We start from the raw sequence: 17912 nt of genomic DNA on the forward strand, positions 1-17912 counted from the left end.
GTGATCTCACAGAGTCAGGCTTAGAGAAAGGCTAATCTGCCTCGCTACAGTTACCTTTTTGTTGGCCAGTTCATTCTCTTGTGATTTTCTTCTGTTTACCAACTGAATGCAGGACTTGCATGAACCTGTGTGTGCCACTCTGTCAAGGCTTTGATCACTTCCACCATGATTTTGACTGGACCTGCTGCCCCTGAATTTACAAGTGCCATCTTCAGCAGTGCAGCCTTGACAGTTCCCCAGTTCATCGACATCTATTAATGACCAATTCAGATCATATTAAGGCTTCTCATTAAATAGTCCCACACAGTATTTGTGCCATTCATTGCATACCATCTTCTGTCTCAAGCAGTCTGCCTCTGCATCTTTTACAAATGATGTGTTCACCGTCTTGCTTCATTTTGTTTCTTGTCTGCATGATTTCATGCATTTTCTTTTTGGGATGTTTGAGAGAAGCTGTTCAACTCATTATATAGCTTACCAAAACTAGATGTTTTGCCTTTGTTTTTGGTCAGGAACAAATTCCATAGTGGGCTGAGAAAAAACTCCTTGAAATAGTGCATTAAAAAGGGGAATAATGGTGTTAAATCTAGAAGAGATGATAGGGATTAGCAGTGTACTTAAGGTAAATTGTTGCATGGACAGAGGAAATGCCTGCTGTCAGTTTATATAGCTTCATTGCCCCCTCTTTATCTGTATAAAAAAAACCTGCTACAGTTCAAAAGTTAGTGACCTATAGAGGTGCGCCTACACTGCAGGGCTGAACTGAAAGTAAGCTTTGCAAATTGAGCTACATCAATTGTGTATCTTCTTTCAAAATAGCTTATTTTGAAATAGGGAGTGTCTACACAGTACTTATTTTGAAACAGAGCACTCTTCCTCAGACTTCCCTTATTCCTCATGAAATGTCAGAATAAGAAGTTTTCTAGTTTGACAGTATTTTGACACCCGTTTAGATTGCGAACCAAGTTATTGTGGAATAGCTCTAGTTATTTCAAAATAGTGTTGCAGTATGGATGTACCCTGAGACTCCTCTGAAAACGTGTCTCCAAATTCATGGAGATTCCCCTCCTTCCCCACACTGTTTTGGGTGTGTGTAGTGGTAGGAGGTCTCAGATATGTTGGAAATCTTTGCTTAACAGCAGCCTGATCTTTCATGTTCTGAATAAGTTGTGGGAGTTGCTTAAAATGGGAACACAGGGTATTAGCACTGCTCAAAGGTCTCTCAACACCTTCTCAGATCAAATCCTTTAACCCAGGAGTAGCTCCCGTTGTGGAAAGACTCCTATTAACTTTAGTGTGAGTGGGATCTCACCCTTATCTATTTCCTGTTATTTCAGGCATTAGTTTCAAGGGTAGGGGGCAGTTGTGTTAATAATAAACAAGCCACCGAGACACTTGATATACAGCTTCTATTTCACAGAGGGGGAAACCGAGGTTGTCAGATGATGAAGTGGGTAGAAAGGAAGGACGGCTCCTGATGATGGGGAGGTCTGGCCTTGAAGATCTATCTTGTTTTCACTCTGCAAGGTGCTCCACTGTGCTTTTCAAGAATGCATGCCCATGCTTCTAAATTCTGAACCCTGCTGCTGCCCCTTAGGAGTCCATAAATACCCCCAAAAAGCGTTAAGACCGATGCCTGGCCAAGGAAGTGGTGGATTAGGCGGAGTAAGGAAGCCTCGTGATGGTATCTGGATCCTACCGTGGAAGAGCGAGGGGGGCTGAGCTGTTTGGGCTGTTCCTTCTGCACTGGACCCAGGTGAAATGCTCAGGGGGGCTGCCCGCAGGTGGCCAGAGCAGCCCCCACGTGAGAGGAAGGGGGCGACACCTGGCCACACGCTGGAAGAGGCAACCAGCCGGCCCCCGCCACGCTGACCGGACACCCTGGCCAATGAGTTCGCAGGGAGAGCCCGGCGGGAGGCACTGACACACGCACCGCCGCTCGGCGGGCACCGCGAGCTCCGCCTAAGGGGCAGGCTGCGGGGAGCGGCCGGCATTGGGCTGCTTACCGCTGCTGGGAGCCAAGAGAGAGCCCGCAGCTGAACTTTAGGGAAGTGCTGCCTCTGCAGCCGCGGCGTCTCACCTGGGGGTGGGGGTGGGGAGGGAACTGAGCCGAGCCGCTGCCGCCTCCTCAATAGCAACAGCAGCAGCGTTGCGCCGAGTCCTTCCCGCAGCTCCTCGTGAGCAGAGCCAGCAGGGCTCGCGCACCCGGGCGCCTGCCGCAGCCACGACCCCGGGACCGAGGCGGCGCGGGAGGGGAAAAGCCGCGGGCCAACAGGTACCGCCGCTCCGCGGGTGTCTGGCGGGCGCTGAGCCTTCCCCGCGCTTTATTGGGAGCGGCTGTGTGAGACCCTCCCCCCACCCAAAGGGGGTGGGGGCTGGGCTGGTACAAAGCCCGCATACAGCACGCGGCAGCGTTTGTAAGCGCCTGGGACCAGAGCAGCGCAGGGAAGGTGCGCGTGTAACTAGAGAGCCCTGGCCGTCGTCTGTCGGGGCTGGGAGAGCAGCTGCTGTGAGCAGTTGTTCCGGAGGCCGGGGTTGTGCTGCCACGGTGGGGGGCAAGGGTAGGGGCTCTGCTGCAGCAGCAGCTTGCGACAGGGGTGGCAGAGGCTGAGCATTTGCAACGAGCCGGAGAGAGGACCAGATGCTGCCGCTACTCTCGGGTGTGCTAATCCCTGTCTCGCTCCAGAGATGCACGTTTGCTCGGTCTGCATCGCACTGCAGTAAGTTAGCAAAGCGCCGGGTGCTTCGATTGATTGATTGCAGTCTTGAAAGCTGAGGGGGAATATGTGCGTATGTACGGGGGAGGGGTTAGGGAAAAAGTTATAGCAGCCATGAGTGCATTGGGTGGATGTTTCATGATTCATTAATCTTCAGTCAGTTCCTACTTAATGTCAGGTCCATTTGTCTCGCTGACCTATATCGTTCTGTTCATGCAACAGTAAATGCCATGTTTTCATCAATTGTTCGATTCACTATATTAGGTCTCTTAAGCATTCTGGGTGAGTGACAGTGTAGTTAGTGGAAGAAACAAAACATGCAATTGGAAACTTGAAAGGCAAGGGCCCATTTCCTGAAACTTTGTTAGGTGGCTGTTTATTTGTCTAAATGGCTTTCCAAGAACGAATTAACACATATTGCAATATTGTATTTGCCTAACTTTCCGATGTCTGAGGACAACTTATTTTACAGTTCATTCACATGTTTTGCATAGTGCAGTTGTGATTTGATTCATTTTGTTATATTAAAGAAGTGTGGCGCTTTTTTTTTTTAAGTCAGCAATGTTCACATTATGTTTCTTATAAGTGTGCTGTTTTTGAAGCGGATTAGGGATTTCCTCGGAACATTATAACTTCATGAATATTCTGAATTCACATGGAGACTGTTTTATAGAGGAAAACCAATGACCTTTTTCAGTGTTGGTAGAAAGGAGTTTTAGTCATTTTCAGAAAACAATTTTAACAGGTTAGTATAGCTTGCAAAAGCCAACATTGTAAAAATGTCAGCAAAAAGAAAAGGTGTGCCAGTAGAATGAAAAGAGGTAGCACTATTTCCACAAATGAAGAGGGAGGCAGAGAAGCTAGGCTATGAGAAACCACAATTTAAATTCCCTCTTATTTATTTTTAAAAGGAATGCCTCAATCATGTGGAGGTTTCATAATCTGTTTTTGTCCTCCCTGTCTTTTTTTTTAATAATTGAAGGGGGTTGGTGTGTTTTTTTTTTTTTTTTTTTTTTTTCAAATGCTGAAACCACTCAACCACTATTGTCTCTGAAAATTTTAGGAAGTGCTGTGGGTTCATGGAGTGTCTTAGACCTACATGAAATATATGCCTCAACCTTTCCCTTCCCATGCTTTGCAGATGAAATGACAATTTTGCATGTGTGTGTGAGGGAGAAATGACAATTCAGAAATACTGCATTATATGTGAAAAGCATAGGAGGTACAGAATGCCAGTAGCTTTTAAGGAATAGATTCTGCTTTTGAATGTCAACTCTCACAGGTTTGACAGGATGCCCCATGTTCATTTGTAGAGGTAGAACAACAGGGAGAAGCAAAATAACAGCTGTCTTTCAAGAAATGAAAGCCTTCAAACAACACTTTATTACAGGTTTTAGCAAAAACAGCAAGGAGTCCAGTGGGACCTTAAAAACTAACAATTTTATTATGGCATAAGCTTCTCTGAGTTGCAACTCACTTCATCATGAATTTGATGATGCGAGTTGCAACTCAGAGAAGCTTATGTCATAATAAAATTGCTAATCCTTTATTAGCGAATTAAAGTCGAGAGTGGGGCAAATGTCCTCTGCCCCTCTAAATATTTTGGGCCGGGATTTATTAACCCTTTTGAAATTAGTAATTCTGCTCACATCTAACAGGCAAACAACCATCTGTCTTCTAGGAGAAGGAAATGTGTGGAATGCTACTTGCCAAGGCTGTTTCATAAGCTCCTAGAATAAAGTGTTATTGAACTGTCTTGGTCCCAAGGTGTTAAGAGAAGTGTAATAATGTTGGGTCCGTCTTAATATCTAGATGGACAGATAAACTGTCTTTGTTCAAACTCTTAATCTGAGAGTAGCAAAGTTATTGCAGATTAAAGTGTATTGTGCTGTTTTACTATGTACAAGGATTTTTGTACCACTACTCACATGAGGGAAAATATCATCCATGTGGTGCCTTTTTTGGGATGCAGGGAGATGGTTCTTGACAATTGCTGGGGCTACTAACAGAGGAATTAATAGAATTATGAAACAGCTCTTGGATGTGGACAAAGCAGGAAGTAGATAGGCTGGCTAAGCCTGTGGCATTAAGCAAACGCTGTTGAAGACTTTAAATATGATCAGTTAGCTGACCAAATTGGACTTCAGCTTTTGGTGTATATCTACTTTATAGAATCTGTAAATGTCTTTAAGTTTGCCTTTTGAAACACAGACCGGTGCAAACCTCTTATAAACATTCTTTGATTTTTAAATAACTAGAGGAAGCTTATTTGAATGTTAGCATAACATTTATTTCTCCTTTGAATTGGCATGATCTTTATAGTTCATTGGTGTGTTAAATATACATTCTCCCCACACATGATTTCAGTAGGCATTATTTCTGGCATTTTCTCTGTTTTAGAATTAAATTATCACACAGAACATATAATGAAATCTATGCACGTATTCTTCCTACCCATTGTCATTCCTTGATCTGCTATATCTATTCTATGTCTACACTGGCAGCTTCTTGCACAAGAACAGCTGTTCTTGCGCAAAAACTTGCCTGCTGTATACACTGCACGTGCGTTCTTGCACAAGTAAATTTACAGTACAGCGTTGTAAAACAGGGCTTCTTCCAGAAGAGTTATTCCTCTCCCCACGAGAAATAAGGCCTCTTGCGCAAGAGCTCTTCCACAAGAGGGCAGTGTAGACAAGCAACATGAACTGCTTGCGCAAGAAGCCCCTATGGTTAAAATAGCCAGCAGAGCTTTCTTGCGCAAGAAAGTGTCCACAATGCCATGGATGCTCTTGCGCAAAAGCACATGCCAGTGTAGATACGCTCTTGTGGAAGACTTTTTGCGCAAGAACTCTTCTGCAAAACAGTTATTGTGCAAGAAGCTGCCAGTGTAGACATAGCCCTATAGGGAGAGGGATGTTGTATGGGCAGGTCTTGCTCAGAGGTATGCTTTTCAGTCTCATGGGAAGGGGAGGGTTCCTGGGAAGTATGGAATTCAGACCTGTTCCCTCACTGTGAGGAGACATCCTCCTGAAGAGCAATGTGGAGGATGACAACATTTTGGGGATAGCATAGAAATATGGCTCCATGGTGCGTGAGGCAGTCCAGAGGCACAGATTTTTGGTGGCCTTTTGAGATCAGTTTGCTTTTAGAGTCAAACTCCATCTTTGTCCGACTAAAGGATGAACTCTTCTCCCATTCTCAGTGGGGATAATCACTATCTCCTCCCTTCACAAAGAAATGCAGCAGAGAAACTGATTCTCTTCAGCCTTATAGCGGGTGGGAGGCAGAGGGTCCTGTACCTGTGCAAAGTAGTCTAAAGCACTACCCTGTCAGAATTTTATATTTACTTTAGATAACAGTAAATGACTATATAAGATGAGAGGCAGAGGAGAAAAATTGTAGTCACTTAAGCAGGAAAATCGCAATCATAGGATGACTTGGCTTTTCAATTCTAAGCTCTTTATGGTTGGATACTTTCATTTATTTGTGACAATGCTCCAGAACACCAGTGGTGGTGGGCGTATACATAAATATAATAACCTGGAGTGCGGTTGTTATAACTAACTACATACAGTCAAAAAATTCTTTTGTATTGATATACACATCAGCACAGTAATTTTTCTATACAGTGGTTAGCATACGATGACAGATTTCTAGTAGGAAAACCAATTAGTAATGCTGTGAAAAAGTTTAAAAGGTGACTTTTTAAAGTTATTTTTCATGTACTCTCTCTCAAGGAGAAAAAACACTCAGAAAATTAATATAATGAGCATTGAAACTGATATTGCCAGTTTGTCTAATTTACCTATTTTTCTCATTATTGCTGATGCTTTAATTAAGCAATGATGAAAATAAATAATTTGTTGAAGATGAATATGTTAATATAATGCCACCAGATGGGTTTGCTGCTCCTTTAAAGAAATACATATAGTGTGCGTGCTTTACTGTTTTATAATATACCGATTTTTCCATCTAAACTTTTTTTTTTTCTTTGAATTATTTTTTGCCTTTGCCCTTCAGATAATGGAAGCTTTGTTTGAGTAACGCTTGTAATACTGGGCCTGAGGGATAGTGTTTTCTTTACTTTGACATACATTTGAAATTTTAATAAATGCAAGCACTTTGTGGTTTTTTAATTACTGCTATGACTGACACATTTGTAGCAGTTTGGGATGAAAGCAAACGACTTGTGACACCATTGTGCTATCCTAAACTATTTTTTCTCTTTCAACTTCCGTTGAGGATTTTGGATTTTCAGTTGACAATATTATTGGTTTTTTTTTAGTACAGGCAGTCCCCGGGTTACGTACAAGATAGGGACTGTAGGTTTGTTCTTAAGTTGAATCTGTATGTAAGTCGGAACTGGCGTCCAGATTCAGCCGCTGCTGAAACTGACTGCCAGTTCTGACTTGCATACAGAATCAACTTAAGAACCCCAAGCGTCCCCAAGTCAGCTGCTGCTGAAACTGATCAGCAGCTGATTCCAGGAAGCCCGGGGCAGAGCAACTCTGCCTCGGGCTTCCTGTAGTCAGCGCTGGTCAGTTTCAGCAGCGGCTAAATCAGCACACCTGGGGCAGAGCAGTTGGGGTGCTGCTGGGTTGCTCCAGTTGCGCCGCTCCTCGGCACTACTGGACCAACCCAGCAGCACCCCATCTGCTCTGCCCCAGGCATCCTCATTCAGCCGCTGCTGAAACTGACCAGCAGCAGCTGAATCAGGACCAGAGCAGCTGGGGTGCTGCTGGGTTGGACCAGTAGTGCCCAGAGCGGCGCTGCGGGACCAACCGGCAGCACCCCAGCTGCTCTGCCACAGGTGTCTGGAGAAAAGCCTAGTCTGCTGGAGGGGGCGGGGGGCGTACTAGCTGCGCCCCTCCCACCCCAGCAGACCAGGAAGACACGGGCGGCGGACCGAGACGCACCGCGGTCCCGCCGCCTGGGTCCTCCATGGCTTTGCTCCCAGTCTCCCTGGTCTGCTGGAGTCCAGCAGACCAGGGAGACGGGGAGCAAAGCCTCTGAGGACGCCAGCCGCGGGGCATCTGGGCTGTCCTGCTGCCGGCTTCCCCCGCGGCTTTGCAAAGCCGCGGGGAAGCCGGCAGCGGAGCAGTCCAGGGCGCCTGGGCTGCCTCGCTGCCCGAGCCACCCTGTGGCTTTGCAAAGCTGCGGGGAAGCCGGCAGCGGAGCAGTCCAGGGCGCCTGGGCTGCCTCGCTGCCCGAGCCCCCCTGTGGCTTTGCAAAGCTGCGGGGAAGCCGGTAGCGGAGCAGTCCAGGCGCGCCTGGGCTGCCTCGCTGCCCGAGCCCCCCTGTGGCTTTGCAAAGCTGCGGGAAAGCCGGTAGCGGAGCAGTCCAGGCGCGCCTGGGCTGCCTCGCTGCCCGAGCCCCCCCGCGCTTTGCTCTGCGTCTTCCTGGTCTGCAGACCAGGGAGACGCAGAGAAAGCCCCAGAGTACACGGGCGGCAGGACCGCGAGGTCCCGCAGTCCGTGTACTCTGGGGCAGCCCCGTTCGTAACTGCGGATCCGACATAAGTCGGGGACTGCCTCTAGTAAAATTTTTCTTTTTTTATCGAAAGTTCTGTAGAGGCTGTATGAACATAGGTAAGTTGTCATGAAAATTTGTTAGGAGATTTTGGTGACCTATGTTTTATTGCACCTGACTATTTTTGGCAAAATAAGACTATAAATTAGATATGAAAGGAGAAAAAAAAACCTGATGTACTTTGGCACAAAAGAGTTTAAGCCTTCTCTTGATAGGAATTTGAGTTTCTGGAAACTCCAATCTTAATCACTTTCTCCTACTGCTGTACCAAAAAGTAATGACTTTGTATATACTCTCTAAAATAACAGGAGAACCTGTTATGAACATCCCAGAAATAGAGGCTGTTCCTAACTCTTAACAAAAGATTGATTGTTCTTTCAAAATATTGCAACTGAAAATTGACTTAATAAAGCTTTGAAACTTTACTATGCAGAAATAAAATACTGGTTTCCCTTTATTTCTTTACTAGTTTATTTTTCACAAAGCACTGTACTATATTTGCTCTTTTTTATCTATTTGTAGGGTGACCATATTTTCCCAGAGGGAAAAGAGGTCACCATATGGAGCTGGCCCTAGTCTCACTGTGGCCTTCATGGGGCTGGCTTGAATCCCCCTTTTCTTGAGCCCCACAGTTACTCACTCGCCTGACTCAAGCTCCTCTCCCTAAGCACTCCCTCCCACCCAGCGTTAGCACTGATGCTCAGCTTCTACTGCCCCTACACATTCTTCCATACCCTATTAAGGATCACTTGCCACTCTTTTGGCAAAATGCCCAATTTGTTCCATTTGCTCTTGCCAGCTGATGATCAGTTGGCAAGAGCTACTGGGACAAATGCCTAGTTTTGCAAACCCCCGCCCTCAAAAACAACAAAAAAAAAAACCAAATTCAGGGTAGCTGGGATAGGACTTTAAAAAAAAAAAAAAAAAAAAAAAGAGAGAGAGAGAGATTGTACTGGCCAAGCAGGGACATATGGTCACCCTATCTATGTTACTGCTTGATTGTTTACTTTTGGTTCCAAATGAGGTGTTTGGTTGAGATTGATCAATTCGTAACTCTGAAGTTCTACTGTAAGCTTGTCTTGTCGGCTATTATAGTCAGACTGAGACTGAAAGTGCTGTATATGTACTAAAACATTGGATTGCACAGTTATGCAATCTTCATGAAATAGAAAGGGAAATGTTCTTGAGATTAGTGGATTAGTTTTATGATATATGATTCATGAGTGACTGGTGGATATGAGTAGACCCACTGGCTATAATGCTGGTCTCACTGAAAACACTGATAGAAATGTAGCTGTGTTAGTCTGGGGTAGTTGAAGCAAAATGCAGGACAATGTAGCACTTTAAAGACTAACAAGATGGTTTATTAGATGATGAGCTTTCGTGGGCCAGACCCACTTCCTCAGATCAAATAGTGGAAGAAAGTAGTTACAACCATATATACCAAAGGATACAATTAAAAAAAATGAACAAATATGAAAAGGACAAATCACATTGCAGAACAGAAGGGGGATGGGGGGGGAGGGGGAGGAAGGAAGGTAAGTGTCTGTGAATTGATGATATTAAAGGTAGGGAGAGTGGGATGTTTGTGAGTTAATGGTATTACAGGTGATAATTGGGGAAACTGTCTTGGTAATGGGTGAGATGGACTTAACAAGAATTTGAACTAAGTCCATCTCACCCATTACCAAGACAGTTTCCCCAATTATCACCTGTAATACCATTAACTCACAAACATCCCACTCTCCCTACCTTTAATATCATCAATTCACAGACACTTACCTTCCTTCCTCCCCCTTCCCCCCCTCCCCCCCCGCATCCCCCTTCTGTTCTGCAATGTGATTTGTCCTTTTCATATTCATTTTTTTAATTGTATCCTTTGGTATATATGGTTGTGACTACTTTCTTCCACTATTTGATCTGAGGAAGTGGGTCTGGCCCACGAAAGCTCATCATCTAATAAACCATCTTGTTAGTCTTTAAAGTGCTACATTGTCCTGCATTTTGCTTGAAAACACTGAGTTTGACTACTCTCTTCAATGGGACTGCATATGTGATGAACTGTTAACGAATATGAGAAAGGAGTTTGCAGTCTATCTGTTAAAGAGGGACTACCGCAACATAAGGAGGAAAGGGGAAAACAGGTGCATGTGTCCACAGCAGTTTCCCCAAAGTACACATCATGCTGTCTGCATCACACGTTGTGGGCTGCCTACCATGAAAAACTGCTTCATTTCCATTATTTGTCCTATGTGAAGTTGATGGACCATTCCATTGCAATGGTCATTTATACAGAGTACTAGATGTGAAGGAAATTTAGGACTGTGCAATCCTGATCAGATCATAACCTGTAATACTTAAATCATTTAATACCAAAAGAAATTGACTAATGCAGGTCAATTTCCCTCTACCACAGATGCATGCGCTTTTAGGTGTTCAGGAGTTGCCTTGTGAAATGGCAAGAGTCTCCACAACTTTTCTTCTTGCTCAGAACTGGCTTTGAAAAATTTCTTCTTCCCAGTTCCAGTCAAGTGGTAGTAGATTAAGGTTCTCATTGTAGATCAGAATCCTGATTGGAAGGGGTCTACGATTCAAAATAATTTATATCTTTAGATCCGTTATGAGGAGGCATCCCTGGAAAACAGAGTCAAGAGGCATAGAATGTGGGGATTCAGATTGGTTAGTGTCTACCTCTAGTTGAACACTTGCTGCTGCTTGCGTTTGCATTATACCAGTGGTTTGGGGTATCACATAACTTGCAAAGGCCTCAATCCTGTGGTCATATACGCATGTGAGTAACCACATTGAACACTAAGGGACTACTCAAATAAGTAAGGTTTTTGCATGTGCTTACCTGCTTGCTCACCTTCTTCCTCAATGTCCACACCCCCCACCTCAACCTCTGCACCCTCCACCCCATCCCCCGGGGACGCCGAGGGCCCCTTCCCTCACCGTGCTGGGAGGCGGTTGGCCCGGCGAGACCCTCACCCCTGATCCTTGAGTTTCCCCACCCCCTCCTTTCCCTTGCTTCCCCCTTTCAGCTCCCTCCTCCCAGTTTTCCCCCTCCCCTCTCCCAGCCTCTCTCTTCCCCTCTCCCACCTCCTTTTCCCAGTTTCCCCCAGTTTTGTTCAGTAAAGAGAGTTTCTATTTTTGAACACACGTGTCCTTTATTTTGTACATCAGGAAGGGGGGCTAGGGAAGGGTAAGTGAAAGGAGGTGAGGGTGGAATGGGGTACGAGCCCCCGATGGGGAGGACTGGGCTGGCTCTGCAGGCTCCTCAGGGTGGAAGCTCTCCTGCAGCCCCCCGATTGCCCCCTCTCTCCAGATGGCAGCCTGCAGCAAGTGCAGCCGGGCTGATGTCCGAGTGCTGTGATGTGCCGAGTGTGGGCACTCCGGGCACTCCAAACCAGGGCTGCTTTGCAAGCGGGGCACCCCTGAGAACTGTCTATCCAGGGTGGGGGTCGGGTCCCTTTAAGCACAGCCCTCGGCTAGCCTGAGACAGCATCTCCACGCTCTAAGTCCTCCTCTGATGCCCTGCCGGCACTGCTTCCGGCCATCCTTAAGCCCGGTTCAGGGTCCACTCAATGTGGACATGCTAGTTCGAATTAACAAAATGCTAATTCGAACTAGTTTTGTAGTCTGGATCCGTTAGTTAATTCGAACTAAGCTAATTCGAACTAAGTTAGTTTGAATTAACGTTGTAGTGTAGACGTACCCTCAGTTCCTTCTCAGATGCGGTAGGCTAGAGATGGATTCCATCTCGTTAATGGACTGACATTTGCAATAAAAACTAGTAGTCCTGTGGCACCTTAGAGACTAACAATTTATATATAGTATCATGAGCTTATTTTTATTGGCCTCTTAGGTGTCACAGGACTGCTCAATGTTTTTAAAGTTACAGACTAACACGGCTACCCTTATGAGAATTTTTGACACTTGCAATGTATTTGCAGCCTCAGGGAGAAGCACAATCCCTGTAAGAGTTTTAGCTGCTGGCACCAGTCATTCATTGCTGATAGATGTCTAGAGAAGAATTAAGCCAATAATAAGCTCATTGCTCATGGCAGACTGTGCATGAGTTGCCTCCAAGTATAGTTTGGCTGTTTATTCAGACTAAATAAAGGCAATGTAAACAAGATCCTGTTGGTGGTGCCCACTGTATTCTAGTAATCCTTGAACTGGTGAAATGACCCAATGAACATGGAGATCCTGCTCTCTGTCTTACCCATCCCTCTTCTGACCATCAATGCACTCCTCAGAGTTCAGCCACTAAAATGTACTTCCCAGCCTATTTGGGGAAAATGGTCCCTGCCAGAGGCATGTCTCTATATCAAGTTGCTGGAGCTCTCAGCAGGTCCAAAAGGTGTGTGCTGATTTTTCCTTTAATTGATCAAGGACAACCACACAAAGGTCATGATGGACAACATGGCATTTGTTACATATATTGGCAAGGAATCACAAGGTATCATTCCTTATGCACAGATGTTTTTTCTTGATATCCTCAGAACAGATTTCAATGCGCTAACTCCCAAAATCAAGTTTAAAGTAATTTAAATGGCCATTAAACATTTTTCTGATGAGTTTAATTTTTATTGTTGATTAGAGGCTGCATATCATCAAACCATCATCATATACTGTAATTATTAACATTTATAACTTAAACTAATCTTTTTTGAAGCTGTTTTATAATTAATTACAGGGGTTAAGGAATTTGAAAAAAATGTAAAGGAAGATAAAGTAGTAAATGTGATATAAGTTTTTTTTTTTTAAGTTAACTAGTACAAAATTGCAGAGACCCATAATTGTTTTTAATATCTGATATTAGGATATTTTTAAATAGATGAATGCTGCACAAACCACCTAAAAAATCACTTTGACTGTATGTGTATCCTTCTTGTGTTCACTTTCCGCAGATATTTGATCAAATAAGAGTTACTGGCAGGATTGTTCTATAGAAACGTTTTAACTGGTTAAAAGACAGGAAATAAAGGGTAGGAATAAATAGAAAGTTTTCCGAGTGGAGAGAGAGAGAACTTTTGGGGTCCCCCAAGGGTCTGTCCTGCAACCCATCTTCTTCAACTTGTTTATAAATGATCTAGATAAAGGGGTAAAGAATGAGGTGGCAAAATTTGATGGTGATTCCAAACTGCTCAAGATAGTTAAGACCAAAGCAGAATGTAAATAGCTTCACAAAGATCTCGCCAAACTAAGTGACTGGGCAACAAAAATGCCAAATGAAATTTAATGTTGATAAATGGAAAGTAATGCACACTGGAAGAAATAATCCCAACTATACGTACAATATGATGGGGACTTACTTGGCTACAACTACTCGAGAGAGATCTTGAAGTCCTTGTATATAGTTCTCTGAAAACATCCACTCAGTATGCAGCGGCACTGAAAAAAGCAAATAGAACATTAAGAGTCATTAAAAAGGGGATAGAGAATAATACAGAAAATATTATTGTCTCTATATAAAACCATGGTATGCCCACATCTCAAAATGTGGTCACCTCATCTCAAAAAAAATAAAAATAAAAAAAATACTGGCATTGCAAAAGGTTCAGAAAAGGGCAACAAAAATGATTAGGGGTTTGGAACAGGTCCCATAGGCAGAGAGATAAAAAAGACTTGGACTTTTCATCTTAGAAAAGAGGAGACTTGAGGGGGATATGCTAGAGATCTATAAAATGATGGTATGGAAAAAGTTATAAGTTATAAAACACTCAGGCTGTGTCTACATTGGCACCCCTTTCCGGAAAAGGGATGCTAATGTAGCACGTTGGAATAGGCAAATCCGCGGGGGATTTAAATATCCCCTGCGGCATTTGCATTAACATGGCTGCCGTTTTTTTCTGGCTTGGGGAAAGAAGATTTCAACCCCCCATGATTCAGTTAATTTCCTTCCTCGCTACCCTAATATCAAGGGAAAACAACCCATACTTTTTTGTGCCTCTTCTCAAACACCTGGCTTAGCCTTTTATACGCTATAGCCTGAGATGAATGGATCCTGCTTAGCTGTGCACTCTTATTGTGGGTATTACAAATACCTATTGTCTTATACTACAGTATTTTCAGAGCTGAGACAGGAGCTTCAGCACAGAGCATTGCAATATCCTTCAAGCAACCCTGCTGCAAGAAACAATTCCTGGTTGCTGTTGGTAGTGTCACAGCAGCTGAACAGGATGGAGTGCCATTTCTGGTTCTGGGAAACCAGCGTTGGCTGGTGGCATTGCATCATTATGCAGTTATAGGTTGTGGCAGTGGACTTTTAAATGTGGAAGGCCACTTTCCAGGAACTTAGACAGAGCTTTCCACCACTTTAGTGAAGCACAGCAACTCTAAAACTGCTCTGACAGTTTGTGAAGTGGGTGGTTATTGTGTGGAAGCAGTAACACCAGACCGCTAATGGTCAGTGCGAAATCAATTTGGAGTTGGTAAATCTACCAGGATAGGAGCTGTGATCCATCTGTAATTGGCTTCTGCTAAGAAGAGTAGTGACTTGGGGCAACGTGCAGGATGTAATGGAGAAAACACAGAATAGTGATGGATGTGCATTAGGACATTTCAGGTGTTGGTGGCACACTTTGCTTACTGCAGTGAAAGTAATCTCCCCCATTATTATCAGTGCCTGTCAAGGCTGTTGCTCCACTCTGACAACTCTGAGAGCAGAAGATGGGGTCCGAAAGAGGTTTTAAAAATACCTTGCCACTATAGGCTTCTGCTTAAAAGCTCCTCATGGTCATAGATTTCTGACTTTGGGGGAGAAGCTGCCACCATTAATTGAAAACCCCCTTCTTGAATCCAGGAAGAAAGCACTTGGAACTCTTTCCAGAGGGTTACCCCAAGCTCTTTGACTACAAGAGATCTTGGAGGGGAGGGGTAAGGAAACAAACTATAATCTGATAGCTGACCTCTCAGTCTTAGGCATGCATACACAGACTTCCTATTATCCTCCAGTACTCAAGAATCAAATCATAGCTTTAAAGGTCATTTTATTAACAAAACAAAAAGATACACTTGCTAAAGCATATTTGGTTGCTAGGTGTTTTAAAGCAACTGAGAAAAGAACAAATTAAACACAGAGAATTCCATCCCCAGAAAACAGTTTAAAGTTACAGCATGGAGGTGGGGGGGACGGGAGGTGCACATGTATTTAGTACGAGAAGTTTAACCAAACAGCAAAACAAAGAAAATAACCTGATTGTGCCTAAATAGACATTCCCTATATACTAACATATCTGTGCCTCAAGCTCCAGTCCATTTTCATGCCTAGTATGCTTTGTAGGTATGATAGTCCTACCTGGATCAATTCATCTGGTTCCTCCAGCTCCTGGCTTAAACTCACACAAAGAAACTGCAGGCAGGTACCCCTTTCAGTTCAAATTTCAATACTTTCTTCTCATTGGTTCTCTGGGCTCTCTGCCAACATTTTCTAGCTACTTGGGTTTAACCCTTTGGTTACTGAATGCTGGGATGTTCAGAAAAGGGTAGCACTCCTCCTATCCATCATACTGCCTATAGTGTGCTCCATAGTATCTGTTAAGTAAAAGAAGAGACTTTTCTGCAGGAGTAGAGCATGGAGGTGGATAGGTTGAGTGCTAGCTGAGGGTAGTAAAAACCTGTACTGTCCCCTCCTTTGAATCACTTTCCTGTATCTTCCTTTGTCCTCTCCCCATAACTCCCATGCCTAGAATAAACAGACTATATCATTCTTGACACATTGACTGCTACTTCACAAATAAATTATTTTCCTGAGCTTTCAGTTCCTTTAATCTTGAACAGGTGGCATGATAACATCGGGAGGAGAGAAAGTCAGATTGTTTACAAAAGCACATCAGTCTTCCCCATCCAAGGTCTTCAAAAAACAGAAGGCAGTAATTTGTACCCTCCCTTGGTCTTGTGTGGAAGGGCTATTCAATCCAGCTCCTGGAATATTTGAGGGAAGGGAAATGCAGTGATGTTTCTAGGCTGCTCTTCAGAGGTCACAGAGAGTCTTGCCCCTAACAGTTTTTCATGAAATGCAACCAGACACCTCAATGTGTCTGTTCATTCATAATCTATAGCATCTTATCCTGCGTACCATGCTCATGCCCCTGGGCTGCATTCCAGTCTATTTGGATATGTCTACACAGCAGGGCTAAACTTGAAATTGCATAGTTTCTTAAGTCAAGATAGTTAATTGCGTAGCTTAAGTCAGAATAGCTTATTTTGAATTTGGCACCTGGGCCTGCTACAGGCAAGAGCTGTGCCGGAGCAGCCCCCTGTCCATAGCCAGCCCCCCCTGCCTGTGGCAGGCAGGGAGCTGTTCTAGCTCCCCCCCCCCCAGTTATCCAGTTAAACCTTTACATCACTGATTTTTATAGTTAGTCAGGTTCACCAAAAAATGTCCCATGAATATTCATTTGTACTTTGTAAGCAAATTCACATTGTGTGTTTTTGTTCCTTTTGTGTTTGCCTTCCAGAAACATTACAGCCGACAAATTTACTTTTAGCAATATTTACAGAAACAGCACACTTTAAGTGAATTTTGGAGAATATTCACAAAAATACAAAAGTACTCTCACCCAGCCAGGCAGAAGAAACATAGTGTTTGACCTATGTGTTCAATGCAGCCTATATTTTGTGTACTATCCAGTTCGTGCATAGCCAAGACTTATGCATCAGTTATTTGGCAATTGTTTCAAATAACAAGTAAATATCGGAGAGCTATAATGTTTGTGCACAACTTGAGGACAGGTGGTAATATTAATAAAATAAATAACTTGCTGTTTCTTTGCCGAGATCTCCTTTTTGCTAAACTACAAAGAATGAAAGAGAGAGCTCTATTGTGCTGTGTTTATTTTTTTATTAGAGTAGAAATCGATTCTGTATATTCCCCTATGCCATGAAAGAAACTGGAATCTTGAGTCATAACAAATCATTTTATGAAGCAGACCAAACCCCTCTTTTAATTATGATAAATGCACAGAAGAGAGTTTATTCTCCCATTGGTGGAAAAGGGGTTTACATGGCTAAATAATTTTGTAAGGGAGCTATGCATTCCAATTCTATGAACATTGATGAGCAAATAAACCACCCACATGGCTTTCCAAAAATCATTTCATTTGAAAACTTCTATAGTGTTAGAAAACTATGGATATGGTCAGGAAAAAACTACAGTAAACTTCCGATAATCCGGCACCTTTAGGACCCAGGGGGTGCCAGATTATCAGATATGCCGGACTATCAGAAGGGGGGGCTATGAGGAGTCTGGAGTGGGGTGGGAGGCGATGCCACCCCAGACCCCTCATAGCCCCCCCTTACGATAGTCCGGCTCTGCCCCAGGCGTCCCTGATTCAGCTGCTGCTGGTCACTTTCAGCAGCAGCTGAATCGGGGATGCCTGCAATAGAGCAGCTAGGGTGCTGCCGGGTTGGTCCCGCAGCGCTGAGGGGTGGCGCTACGGCACCAACCCAGCAGCACTCCAGCTGCTCTTGGGGACACCTGGGACAGAGCAGCTGGGGTACTGCCCGGTTTGTCCCATAGCGCTGCCCCTCGGCGCTGCAGGACCAACCCGGCAGGACCCCAGCTGCTCTGCCCCAGGGGTCCCCGATTCAGCCGCTGCTGAAACAGATCAGCGGCTGATTCCAGGAAGCCCGGGGCAGAGCTGCTCTGCCCCGGGCTTC

General features: G+C 44.3%; 1 protein-coding gene across 1 annotated transcript in view; it reads left to right on the top strand.

Annotated features, from left to right (window-relative positions):
• Positions 1 to 1735: 1735 nt before the first annotated feature.
• Positions 1736 to 17912, top strand: part of DGKB (diacylglycerol kinase beta) — a 492141-nt gene continuing 475964 nt past the window's right edge. The window contains exon 1 of the mRNA XM_075922292.2: positions 1736 to 2720. The gene's annotated coding sequence lies outside the window, so the exon portion shown is untranslated. The remainder of the gene's footprint in view (positions 2721 to 17912) is intronic.

This window comes from Pelodiscus sinensis, chromosome 2, assembly GCF_052426305.1.
Source record: "Pelodiscus sinensis isolate ZL-2025 chromosome 2, ASM5242630v1, whole genome shotgun sequence".
Classification (NCBI taxonomy): domain Eukaryota; kingdom Metazoa; phylum Chordata; order Testudines; family Trionychidae; genus Pelodiscus; species Pelodiscus sinensis.